A 13,980-nucleotide genomic window follows, 5' to 3' on the forward strand; every position below is an offset into this window, starting at 1 on the left:
TTCTCTCTTTGTTCCTATTGATGCATCTCAAAAAGTAGAAACAAAGTATTTTTGTATCCGTTGGCTCTGCTGAACACAGAATGACTTCAGAGCTACCTCTGGTGAATGTTTGCAATAAATTCACTAGTCCTCTTATGGTTCTTTGAGTCTTAACCATGTATCTAGTCTTCATTTAGACTGTGAAAGGGGAAAAGACATTCCCAGACAGAAGATGTCTTGGATGATAATGCATATGAATTACAATGAGGCCAGACATTCATATAAATATGTAAATAAATATGCATTATGAATAGTGTACAAGTACATATATATATACACACACACACACACTAAACTGTGCTTATAAGTCAGGGAAGTCAATATGGATGAATGTCTTCAAGTATTTACAAGTTAATTGTAGAGTTAAAGAACACATTTCTCCCGAATTACCAAAAAGAAGTGAGTATCCAAATGGCTATTCTATAGTATATTAGAAGACCTTTGTGATCCGTGCTTCTGTATCATTAAAGGCTTTTCTGCTTTTTTATGTTCAAATCTTCTTGATATTGCAGAACTAGAATCAAGCTCATATTAATTAGATTTGAGATTTAAAAGGTGTTTTTAGGAGGCAAATATTTTATCTGCAAAAATAATAAACATACTGGACCTCTTCAAAACGTTGTTCTACTTTCTTGTTCATTTACTCATAATTCCTCAATCCCATCAAAACATAAACACATGCAGGTTGAAGACACCTCCTCTCTCAAATAAAAATATGAAATAAATAAATTTAGGTACCTGCTGTAGAATTTCTCTTACCAAGCAAAAGCAAAGAATGATCAATAAAATCCTCTCCCTCAATGCACAGTTTCAGTCTAATGCACAAAATAGTCTTGAAAACTGGGAATATCTGGTTAGCTCTAACTTGCTCATTGCCAGCTTCTCACAGATTTTGTTTTCCCTTGAAGACAGGAATTTCATGTTTTCTTTCAAATCACCCAAGAGCATTACTTGTTTGTAGCTACTATTTTTGTACTGTTAAACGCTTGCGATTATAGAAGTGGGCATGTTTGTGTAAACACACTTTTAAAGTGAGGAAACTGCAGATAAAGGAAAGTAGCTGAATGATAACAGCAGGGATAAAGAAGAGAAAGCCATTAGTGAATTCATTATTTTTTTACCTTTGGCATTTAGTCCTTCTGATTAATGACTTTCCTGTAGGCGGCTATTTTCCTCTCAGATATTAACATGCAGAATATGTAGCATACAAGAATAAAGTGTTATTACTATTTATGCAGCTTCCAAAATCCCTAAGATTTCAGAGATGAAGACAAAATAATGATCAATAAAAGAGAGAGTTAACTTATTGTATTCATTTCATCTTATGAAGAAGGACAGCTACATAGCACACTTGCATCTATAAATTTTAAATGTGCATTTAGAAACAAAAATGTCTTGTTTCATAACACCTGCGTGTTCTTCACAAGTTAACAAGCACAGATGGCAGGTTCTTCTACAAACCTTGGCATGTTAAGGAACATCAGCCTGAAAAATATCACAGAAGTCTGCTACAGGAAGAAGAAGATATAACCTGTCTCCAACTAAATCTAGATGCTCAGGAGGCAATTTGGGTAAAATAATAATACAGAGTGTAATTCCTGCTTCTCTGATAAGGTTTATCTATACTGATAAGGTATATATCAACACCACTACACTGTTTCTATTTTTTAGCTTGGTTGGATTCTCAATTGAAAATAGCTATGTTCCATTATGGATAACCAACAAGTCACCAGTCTCATTGCTCTAGTTCCATCATCAGCTCCTTATCAAACCCTTCCTCCTATCTGTCTGCAGTATGCACTCTCTACTTCTTTATTGCATTTCAGATCTGATTTTCGTTTCACTGATAAATTAAAAAGATATAATCTTCTCCCATTACTTTTCTCCTATGACCTATTACCATCTCCTGCATTTCTATGCAGTTGAAATTTCTGACCAGTTCATCATTTCTGATATACTATCACCTTCCCAAACTTATGTTACTAGTTTTACTGTTCATAGAATCAATGAATCACAGAATGGTTTCAGTTGGAAGGGACCTTTAGGATCATCTACTTCCAAACCCCCTGCTTCAGGTAGAGACACCTCCCTCCAGACCATCCTGCTCAAAGCCCCCAGTCAGCCTGGCCTTGAGTGCTCCCACGTAGGGGCCATCCATAACGTCACTGTGCAACCTGTTTCTGTGTCACACAACCTTCACAGTAAAGAGTTTCTTCCTAGTATCTTGTCTAGATCTACCCTCTTCAATTTAAAACCATTTCCCCTTGTCCTGTCACTACCTGCCCTTATAAAAAGTCCCTTCACATACTTTACTCTTTTGTCCAACAGCATTTTTTTTATTATTATTATAAAGACCCTAACATTGGCAAATTCCACTTTTCTTCCTGGTACTTCTTGCCTTCACACTCCTTAAAGTCACTGTCCACAATCACTGCCTTAAATGCCTGTCCTGTCTCAGTGTAGTCTCTCTTCTCTCCTTTCACAAGATAGAATTTCACTGGAAAACTTTCTCCCACGTCTGCAATGCACTTTTCTTGATTGCTTCTCAATCTCACTGCCCTATTTTCATCCTCCTCCCCTCTGCTGTTTGATTTTAGTCATTAAATTCTTCAAGATCTTGCATTCAACCACTTTCAATTCCTCAGCCAAAATGACTAACTCTTTCAAGCCTGACTAGAGAATGAAATCTATTCTCACATCTTCAGATTAACAGTAGGACGCATTAGCAAACTTCATCATTGTTCCCTATTACATTGCATGTTTTTTAAATGCATAAGAAAATATTAGTTGTATTTTTCATGTAACTTCCCCATTTCTGTCACAGCCAAATTGCTGTATTTCATAATATTTATATAAAACACATATATATATAAAGTCATATATGGTAAATAAACTATCACCATTGATCAACATTTAAAACTGCTACTAAGACCCTGTTTCATTCCTTTGAGGACACTTCTTCCTTTTATTTCTTACCCTTCTCCACTATGCCACACTGAAAAGTTTTGCTTATATGCTTGACAGCTTTCACTGCATCACTTTAGTAATTAATGGCAGGCTAAGAAAGAGGAAAAAGAAGAGCGGCAAAATAACTTGTAACGCCTATAGCATATCACACAGAAGAATGGCAAACACAGGACTGCAAAACCCTGTTACTGAAATGGTTGTTAAATCTTAGATTCTCAGTGCAGCAATGTAATGCAGTTGAAGAAAGGAGGCTAAACTTTTCAGTACCCTCTATTGTCTAATGTAAATAATAGTCTTTTACTCTGTGATTTATTTTTCTGAAAGTAAAATACTCAGAGCAAGGAGGGTTAAAAACAATTTTAAAAAATGAAACTTATAAATTACGCATAACATTAACCTCTAACTCTCAAGAATGAATTATTTTTTGTATATGATATTACATACCAGCGTGGATAGATCCAGTTACCAGAAGCCATTTTCCTGAAGGTTAATTAACCGTTAACTATATACATTAAATGGATACTTCAAAATAGGAAATGCTTCCCGGAATAGAACTGCATACATCTTATGTAAAATGATTTCAATCTAAAGTTCGAATGAAGCACGTTTTAAAAATGAAGTATTGATTTTACCTTTTAAGGTAATACGCTACTGAAAAGTTTGCAAATACTAGGATAAAGGGCAATTAGAAGACTAATAGCCCATGTAGTTTTCCATCCAACTTCAAGAAATAGTTTCTCTTTTCAGCATGCCTGGAACTTAACAGAAATATAGGCAGGGTATAGAGAATGTCACATGGCAGATACTAATTGTTACGATTAAGGTCTAACAAGCATGCTACCCTGCTGTTTTGAGAATGTCTCTGACTTTTGATCCTGACATCTGTGTCTTACAAGAATTTCACTCTGCTCTGACATTCCTTCTGATGTTGATCCAGGAATTAATGGATTGTGAAAAAGCTGGCAGGATATCATTTAAAAACTAGAATTCTTAGTGTACAACAGATGAAAAGGTATCAGAATTCACATAGTTGATGTCTGATACCAATACATTGCCTATATGCATGTGTATAGTATGAAGCAACATCTCAAAAGAGAGGACAGAAAATAAAATTTAAAATGAAGCTTCATGCTGAATAGATGTACAGTATTGCTATTGTTCTTCAGCGTATTACAAGATGGAAACTACCCATGATTTAGACAAATTCTGCGTAGTTGAGATTCAATTGGTTAAAATTTCTATCATCAAAACACATTACTATTAATTGCAAGGTAGATTAAAAGTTTCACAAACTCTTTCATTGAACATTAAAGCAATCAAAATTATGAAAGAAGTTTCACTAGGGCCATTTGGAATTGCAGTTACAATGTGACATGTTTTGTGGTCACCATCATATCACTTCAATTTGGACACGTATTCAAGCTGCTTTCTGCTGCAATGTTTTCACATTTAAAGGATTTCAGGGGGAAAAAAAGAAAAAAACAACTTCAATATACCAAATATCGAAAGTTAAACTGAGATTTTTTAGTGCTTAAGACTAAAGAATTACATACATTGAATTGAAATTACACATCAGAGGATATTGCCTTGTATTTTGTGGTTCTGGATAATTACTATATGCCAGTGGATAATTTAAACATAGCTTAGAGTCACTGACATTAATGTGTGACAGGCAGCGTTACAGAACATAGTTTGCAACTTTAAATGAAAAAAAAAAAAAAAAAGATATTCAGAAAAAAAAAAAAAGAAAAGAAAAGAAAAATCAGGATTATCACAGCAGGAAATAAGTAGTGCCATCCTTAAAGCCCAAAACATTTTTCAATATGACAGAAAAATAAATCAAAAAAGAACTACAGAGCTTCAACAAGTTGAATTTAGATTCGACTCAATCGTTGATTACTGTCAATAGTAATAAGAAATAAAACTAAGATTACACGGTTTAACCACTTCTTCAGGTCAGGCAAGTCAACCAAACTTCAAACCAAACTTTTATCATTATTTGTTAATCTGTTTCTATTATTTGCATCTACATTTGGGTTCTTTGGATGTTTTTACAATGTCTCCTAACACTCAAAGGCATGTATTTTTGACACAAAGTCCAGAATTAAATGTTATCAAGAACCAAATACAATTAATAAAAGTAATAGTCCAGACAATCTATATAGCTATTTAGCTGTTCGTGCCTAATACACTTACATTGGAACTACTTGTTCTAGGGAACATACATGTATCCAAAATAAGTAGTCCACAATTGGAATCAATTTATGAGAAGTCAACTTATATCTCAGACTTTGGGAACGAATACAGTGAAAAAAGCTTAGTGACGTGCAAGTTGTGTGCCTCTTACCAGCACGTACAGCAATTTTGTTGCTCAGGTGTGGAGTATTCACAAAATTCTAACAACAAAACAATAATTTTAACAAGGTATTTTAAAAAAAGCCTCAACAGACATTTTTTATATTAATGTTATATCCAGGTAATTCGTTAATGTTTTGTCCAGGATAATTTATTAAAGACATCGATTAATTACTGTTTTGTTTTAAGATAAGCATGCATGCTTTTAAGTACTAAGATTTCTTTTATTTCCATTAAATACAATTTAAATTTACTGTTCTATTTTTCCTTAACATTTCTGGAATTCATTTAAGAAAGAAAACAGAAAGTGGAAGAGAGAAGAGGAAATTAAATAGTGGTGAAGAGGCAAAAAGTAAAGTGAATAGTTAAAGAGAAAAGGCTGCATCACATTTAAGATGGGGAAAAACAAAAGGCAAAGCTTGAAAAATCTGAAAAAGTAAGGTGGGGTGTGATGTGTGACAGGTGGGGTAAGATGAGACAGTTGGGAGGAATGAAATAAAAATGAAGAGCACAAATTAGACAAGACATTCATTTTAAGCCCTTAACAGGCTGGATCTCATCGTTGTCATCAGACAGGAAATGTCAGAGCTGGCATTTTTATTTTTTTTTTTAATGCTTTTTATTTGTTAAAAAAAAATCTGCCTTACAACACATAAAAGTCTATTTGCTTTAAAGAAAAATACATTTTAATTTGTTCCCATTTTTTCTCCTACTCAATCTTTAACAAACATCAATCCTTTTATATTGAAAACTACAATAATTATAAGGTTTAATACTTCCATTACATTTTGAGTTATTTTATTTAATACTTGAACAGGAGTTGAATTCCATAAAAATAACTAAACTTTGCACTTATAACTACAGGTGGATTTCTGGAGGAGGTGAGTATTGCGTAAGATGACGTGCGGTGTTATTTCACAAATACAAACAAATCCTTGCTGCACAGGTTAGACTGATAAAGATATGAAGATATTCCTTCCAAAAACAGATGAAAAGTGACTGTGTTGAAAACAAGTTTCTTTTCTTTTAATTCCAGTTAATGGAAATAACTTAAAGATGCGTAAGTTTTTAATATAGTCTTTAGGAAATTTCTGGATAGGACATTTGAGGCCTGTAAACAAAGGCACAATATATAATGTATTACCAAGCTTCTCTCAATATGGTCACTTAATTTGTCTGTGTCATTTTGTTACACACACAAAAAAGAATCCTTCTGTACTGGTACATGGCAGAAAAGGCAAGCGCAGTAATTACAAGGCACATGACCATAATTTGCTACTCCATTTCTTCTGAATAATCGCAAGGTTAAATTCAAATGCAGAATACTGCCAGTAGGAAAGTACATATACTGTATGCAATTTTTATTTATTCAGTACTTTCAAAACAGTGTGGTTTTTTTCTTATTTTTAGCCTAAATAATCTTTTCAATTTTTTTTTAATTTAAAATGTCTACCTCAGAAGAATATATATATAACACTAAAGCATTTCCATAATGAGGGAATGGACTTCTACCTCATGTACGGCTTCAATATTTACACAGGACATCCTCTTGCCTCAACTCTTCTAAAAAATTTTATCCATAAATTAACAAATAGGCAATAGGGTCTAATGTATTTAGAAAATAAAACGTTGAGCTGGCAAAAAAATATGTTTTTTTTAAATTATAGCTCTATTAGCATCTTTATATATACTTAATGAAAGCCAAATAAATGTAAAGTAGAAGCTAATATACTGGATTGTATACACTGAGTTAATTAAATGATCACTGAAGACCAACGCAGCAAGGGATCAGAACAGGCATTTAAAGTACACACAATTCGTTACACTAATAGTAACCCTATACCTGTTACCAACCGTGAATGGTTGCTTATGAACAACAAAAAAAAAGGAAATGAAATATCGGGGACAGTGATGTCACTGAACGTCTGATAGGATTTCCAGACACAAGAGTTGACTTCAGATCACCAGGTTTAAAGACATCACTAAATCAATCTACCACTAGTATTTCCAATTTCTATTCTTTACTTGCAGTTTAAAAAAATGTACTGTCAATCACAGGTCTTTTTGGGGGGCCAGAAACACCCTATGAGAGATCTCAAATCTCATGAGGAGCAACTGAGGGCACTGGGATTACTTTGTCTGGAGAACAGGAAGATCAGGGGAGACCTTATTGTTCTCTACAACAACCAGAAAGGAGGTTGTAGTGGGGGGGGAGGGTTGGTCTCCTCTCCCATATAACAGTAATAGAAACAGACATAATGGCTTCAAGCTGCGACAGGGTAGGCTCAGATTGAATATTTGTCTTCTCTGAAACAGAGATCAAGTATGGGAGCAGGTTGCCCAGGAAAGTGGTGGTTACCTTCCCTGAAGGTATTCAAGAAATGTGCAGATGTTGCACACAGGGACATGGTTTAGTGGGCACAGTGGGGATGGATTGATGGCTGGACCAGATGATCTCAGTGGTCTTTTACAAACATAGTGACTGTGTGATGATATGATTCTATACTCTTGCAAAGGAAGATTCATCAAGCTTTATCACGTTTCAGTCACTTACATAAAAGAACTGATGCCAAGATCCTGCTAATCTTTTCACAGCTGCTCAATTTGAAAGGTTCTAAATATTGTCAGATAGGTCATTTATTAAACTAGATTTAGAAGCATACTAGGTTAACAGCATGCACTCAGAGAAACAGGAACAGAAATAAGTATATTGTACTTCAAAATTTTTGTAATATGCCCAAAAATGCAGTATAATTTTAATGGAAAAAGTACTGAGCCCTTTGAGTATTACACTTCTGATGTATATAATTTCTGGAGTTAACGCACGTATTGTACCTTGCCTTGAAAATTAATCAAAATAGCCACCGGTTATAGCACAGTTTATAACCTTAACCCATTAGATGTTCTATTTCACTATATTTCAGCATGTTTCCTTTTTCACTTACCTATCTTCAGACTTTAAAAAGATGTGCTACCGTTCTTGATTGATGGGAAGAGTACTATGGCTTGTTCAATGTCAAAGTGCTCGTAGCATAAGATATCAACAAATTACACTAATTTTTCTAACTCATAAATTGAACTCATTAATGTTAAAGTATATTATGGACTACCTTTGTTTAAAATCTTCTAGACACTATCACCAGTGTGATGTCTTAATCGTTCTATCTATCGTTCTGAAGTCATCCTCTTTCTTCCCTGTACATTCCTCACCTTGCCTTGCATTCAGTGCCCTTTCAAATCTCAATGGTATCCTTGGCAGTGAGGAAAACCTGATCGAGAAACATCACAATCACAAAAAAAAAAGCAAGAATTTATGCATTTTATCTACTGTTCTTTGTTGCCAATTCTTTTCTCCTTGCTCACAGAGAAGAGATTTCAAGTTTTCTGTTTCATCAGTTACTCCTTTTAAAAGTTCCAGGCCCGAGGAGGGCAGGAAAATCAGCTATACTTTGTCTGATTGATACACAAATGACCTTATTTTTTTTACAGGTGCAACTCATAGACCAGATATGTATTATTCTACAAAACTACAAGCTAAAAAGTGTTATACAGCCTCCTTCTTAAGATGTGAAATAACAAAAAACACCAAGGAATTTCCACACTTAGCTAAAATTAGTTGACATGTTTCAGAAAGATATCAAAATTACATGAAAAGTGTTTGACTGATAAATATGGAATATATTTTGATAAGTATTTTCAAACATTAATTACCTGTGCACTTGAAAATGTATATTTCTTTTCCACTTGACTTTACACGGTCTCACTGTGCTTTGTTATACCTTTGCCTACTACATTACAGAATATTCAACTGTGACACAATCAGTATATTAAATTATTCAGGTATTCTTGATATTTAAAAAAAACCCTGACACTCTTTTGGCATTTCTGAAACAAAATACTGAGGGTAGATTTGGAAAATAGGACCTTAGAACTGTTGAATATATCTAAAATATATTCAGATATATATTATATCTGAATATATATAAAATGGACTTTGAAGAATTTCAACACATCTGGTAATTTAGGTCTCTAAAAACCTAAGATAGTTGACACCATAAGGAATATTTAAAATGTCCAGAAATACAACAGCTAAAGATACCACAGGACTCTCAACTGAAAAGCAGGAGCTGGAAGATACACTTCCTATTGTTAAAGACATGCCCATGAGCCCCACACTATGAAAACTACATATCTACAGTAAAAATGGTTGGGATCTCATCTGAAAGAGGCTGGAGTGCATTTAACTACATTTATTAATAAAGCACAAGGACACTAAGACCTGCTCTGTGACCAACATTCATCCCTTTTCCATAATATATGTTGAGTGACAGTCCAAGAAACACATGGAGAACGTGATCCAAAAATGTGAGATTGTGACCATTACATTTGTTTGAGCTGTTTGGTGAGCATGGAATGACCAAAAATATCAATACTTCTGTCACATATTCCTTCTTGCTGGTCTGATATCTCCAACATCATGTCTACACGGCCCAAAGACCACAGTCTTACAGTTCCAACCTGGTAAGGGTGCCCTGTAGCTAGGTCATTTACCGTCTGCTGTTTGTGCAGCCTTCTGTGCTTTAAGTGGGGAAGAAGGATAGATGAAGTACAGGCAGTTCTAAAACCCAAGTTGCAGTGGTCCCTAGGGAACCACTGCCAGCTGGCATAGGTTAAAGCAACCAGAGGCCTGGGGCTATGGAGAAAATCAAGGAACTGTAACCATCACCCTGACAGCCCCACAGAGGACACTGGATAAGTAAGAATCCAGGTCTTTGCGTATACTGGAGAGAATATCAGTTTATTTATCACTTTTTCTGAACCATTTCAGGTGTTAATAAATTGAACAATGTAAAAGCCTTGCCAGTAGATGGAAGCTGGACAACTTTTAGATATTTGACTGATATGTATGAGACGATTTCATGGAAGAAGCTTGAATAAGCTTTTAAAATCTTATTTCTCAGCAGTGTTGCAGGATTCAGGGATTTTAGTGGATTGAATGATTCCTAGCCCCACACACGTTGACGATTTACATCGCCTCGAGAGGAAAACTAGTTTTCAAACCTCACCATTTGTTACCCAGCATTCATTGCTTTCATGGATTGAAAACGTACAGAGCTTTGTAACTAATACTGCGTGGCATTTGATTAAAAACAAGCTGAGGATCTGCACTTCCCACAGGATTTTGTGAAACCGACACGCACTATTACTTAGATCTGGAAACAAGTAGCTGCTATTAAGTGCCTTTTTACAAGCATTCAAAGTAGAAGATAAAAAAATGATTGTAAATCTAAGTCTGGACAAGAACCACATAGATCAGATTTCAGTGGATATGAGGATTCAGCTGAAGGATCAGCAGTTACAATGCCACAGTTCCTGAATAACAAAGTGCTACGATCTTTCAAGGTGTGCCTTTATCAGATATTTACAGCTCAATTTCTTCTACTCAGCTGTATATATGGGACTGTCATCTGTAAAAGTATTCTCTATATCCTTTCATCACTTGCACCGAGTAGCAAGATCAACCGTGTGCAAGACTCATCATGTTCAGGCGTGCCTTTCACCTTTCATCAATTATTGTTGGTCATCAGGAACATCTACTGTAATTTGTAGAAATTCCCAGAAGAACTAGAGTTAAACAGGTCAAGAAAAATACAGAACACTAGTGGCTGTATTCTTAGCTAAGGCTGATTTTAACAGAACGCTGAGGAACAGAGAAGGCCTACGTCAACGTTTTTCATCTTGGAGCAACCGGCCTGCTCAGTTAAACCAGTACAATGGCAATTTCTCACCATTCTCTCTGTAGACTGCAATAGTGTTACCATGAATATCAAATAGAATATATCATCTGGCTTCCACAGCTACCTCTCTTTACAACAAGCTTGAGAAATGGCATTTATGTACAACCAGAATTTAACTTGTAGCAGCAAAATAGTTTGCATAATAAGAAACAAATGAATATATTTAAATTCTTTTCAGAACTGAAAAGCGAAAGACTAAAGGATGTTTTTAAAACTAGCTGTCAAAAGTAGTTAAGAATAAAAGCATGCACTAATAAAACATTACTAGTGTTATAAAATTCCACTGCCGTTGTAATTAATATCAAAATATCACAACTGGGGAGTTAAATTTAAGATCTGAATTACTTCACTGGCACTAATAAATAACACAATGCATGTTAGCAAGAGTTGGAATGACCATGCCATTGAAGGGTTAATGGTTCTTGTTATGGTAGAAATTTAAATATCATGGGGAAGCACCTCCTGACCCAGCCATCACTGAGAATTATGCAGATTCAAATGGGAGCCACACAGGCTTTGATTTCCCCCAAGGATTGATGAACAAGTACAAAATAATAGAAAGTGACAGGAAGCAGATGACTGAGGTCTAATTTAATGTCATTCTAAAAGACAATATATCTTAAATTGGCCTTAGGAAAATTATGGGTTATAAATAAGAGAATAGAAACATGCACTTTATCATTTTAGTTCACTAATTTAAGAAGTAATCCTTTGAACAGACAAACAGTGAAACAATTGTCATTTGGTAATGAAAATTTGCAAAACTTAAGTAGGCGTAGTTTGTTTGCATAATTTGCAATTTACAGAAAAGGCTGTAATCTTAAAAGGGAAAGCCTATTAAAATTACGAAGCAATCTGTAGAATTTCATACAAATATTAATTTGAGACTGTCATGAAGACAAAAGAATTGTTCTTAAAAACTATGATAAAATGTTGTGAGGATACGCTTAGGAATGGTTTGCAATTTTAGTAAAGGATTAGCTACACACACTTATACAAAAATGAAAAAAATTATGCTGAAAGGATTCTCCGAGAATAAAAGCCAGAATATTTCACTACTTTTAGCGAGTAAGGATCAGAAATCGTCTTCTAAAGGACCAAGTTAAACATAAACCATGCTTTAATCCAAATCGCCCAGACTTCCGAAGATGCTGCATTCAATATGTGCTTATTTAATTTTAAATTACAGAATTTATAAAAATATCAACATTTGCATAATCTGAAGCCATTCCATTTTACATCACAAATATTTAACATGTTTTGTAAAGCAACAGCATATTCTTATTCATCAGAAATGATGCTGTTCATTCTGCATGATTTTTTTTTCAGTTCTTTAACATTAATGAAAAGAGGTATCCCAAACAAGATATTTGCTTTGATTTTTTTCTCACTCAGAGTCTAAACATAGGAGATGAATTTTAATAATTCAAAATAGATTAATGCAACCTCAAATTAAAAATCTAACAATCAGACATAAAGCTTCAGAAAGACTCGCTACAAAAACTCACATTAAAGCACTGTCAACAAAGTTATGAAGATTGTCTCCAAAAATAGAGGTTTACTAAGAAGCTTCTTTTTACTGCCTCTTAAAAAAAGAGAAGAAAAAAAAAGAGAGAGACTAATAGCCAGTTTGAAAGCACTTAAACATGCCTTCACAAAAAAATATCACAGGCTCCCAAATATAATCAACATAAGAGAAAGTAAAGTGGCATTGCTCAAGTACTCCATCTGCAATGTAACCACGTGGTAGACCTGGAGGCATTTCAGCAGTGCTAACAGAACTGCCTCAGGAATCTACACAGCAGCCAGATGCCAGCCCTGGAAAAATGTGTAATACTGTATGATATCTACATCCTGTGACTGGTATTTAAAGACAAGCCATAAGACTGGTCCTATGTCTAGGGCTGCATATATTTTCATTTTGTGTAGTGCCGTTTTTCTTATAAGGATAAATTGAATAATGCTGATAAAATCTGTGCACCCTCAAAAGCTTCCTGAGAAAGAGCTAAAATAGTAATGCATAACACTGTACAAGCAAAAAAAAAGTGTTGTAAAATTCAACTACAATTTGCTGACAGCAAACTAAACTTGGCAATTAGTGAACATATCAATGTATTTGTATGTTTGAAATTTTTAGTGAAAAGAAGATGTCAAGGAAATTTCTCCCTCTAGAAGAATACTGCAAATACATTACGTACTAGGAGGAGCAATAATGTATCTGTCAGACTGCCTTTCTAAAATGTGTTTTCTATACGTAATGAACATGCTTTTTAAAAAAAAACTGAGGCTCAAATCACCTTTATTTCCACTTTCCCATTAAAGTCAGCAAGTTTCTACAGATGATAACTTACACAGTTTGGCAACAACGTAGAAGCTATTGCCATTGGAAAATCGTGCCTTGATTGATATGCTTCCTGACATCAGGTTGTTCTCCTGCATGCAGTGTCCATTGTTCAGTGACATTTGCTGCAATCTTCAAAACTACATTTTAGTCTATGCGATGTAAGAAATCTATCATTTTATTTAAAAAAAACTCAGAGAAAGAAGAGAAAGGGAGAGAAATTGCGACTATACTGAATACAGTAACTTGAATTAGGCAAGCAATCTAGCAAATCTGAAAGAAAACTTCAGTGTACTGTTTCCTATAGTTTCCCTGAACATTCTCAGGGCTTCTGATCCATGGTACATCATCCAAGTGCATGACCTGGACAAAGTGTTGACTACAACTCAATCTGTCCCAGGAACTTGTGGTAACTAAACAAAAGAATACCTGAGAGAATCTTTGATGATGTAACAAAATTTCTCACAAATAATGAGATTG

The sequence above is a fragment of the Tetrao urogallus genome, assembly GCF_951394365.1.
Source record: "Tetrao urogallus genome assembly, chromosome: 6".
Classification (NCBI taxonomy): Eukaryota; Metazoa; Chordata; class Aves; order Galliformes; family Phasianidae; genus Tetrao; species Tetrao urogallus.